This window comes from Myotis davidii, unplaced genomic scaffold (genome assembly GCF_000327345.1).
Source record: "Myotis davidii unplaced genomic scaffold, ASM32734v1 scaffold11748, whole genome shotgun sequence".
Lineage (NCBI taxonomy): Eukaryota > Metazoa > Chordata > Mammalia > Chiroptera > Vespertilionidae > Myotis > Myotis davidii.
The window spans coordinates 5,817-6,220 of record NW_006298483.1 but is presented as its reverse complement, the minus strand read 5'-3'; positions in this window follow the sequence as shown (position 1 = coordinate 6,220).

The following is a 404-nucleotide window of genomic DNA, read 5'->3' as shown; positions in this document are numbered from 1 at the left end:
TGCTGGGAGAGGAAGGCCTCCCTCTCCAAGCTGCTGCTCACACTTCAGGGCCCAGAATCGCCCACAGGTGAGCGAGCGGGTTGCAAGGGCTTTGGGAAATGATGCTCCGGGCAGCGAGGAGGGAGGATTCTGTGGCTTCAAGCAAAGGGACTGGGGTTATGGGTGTAGCGTGTGCTTCTCTGTTCAAAAGTGAACTGGGAGCCATGCAAGGTCAGGCCTAGAGCCCTCACATTTCTCAGGCTGGAAGCAGACCGCTTAACTGACTAAAATAAAACATTATTTTTTGCAAAAAATAACAATACACCGTCATACAAATATGTGAATCAGGACCAAAAGAGCCTGGCCTACGCATCAGGGGGTTGATGATGCCAGCACAGCAGACTCCACAGCCTGCACTGCGTGCT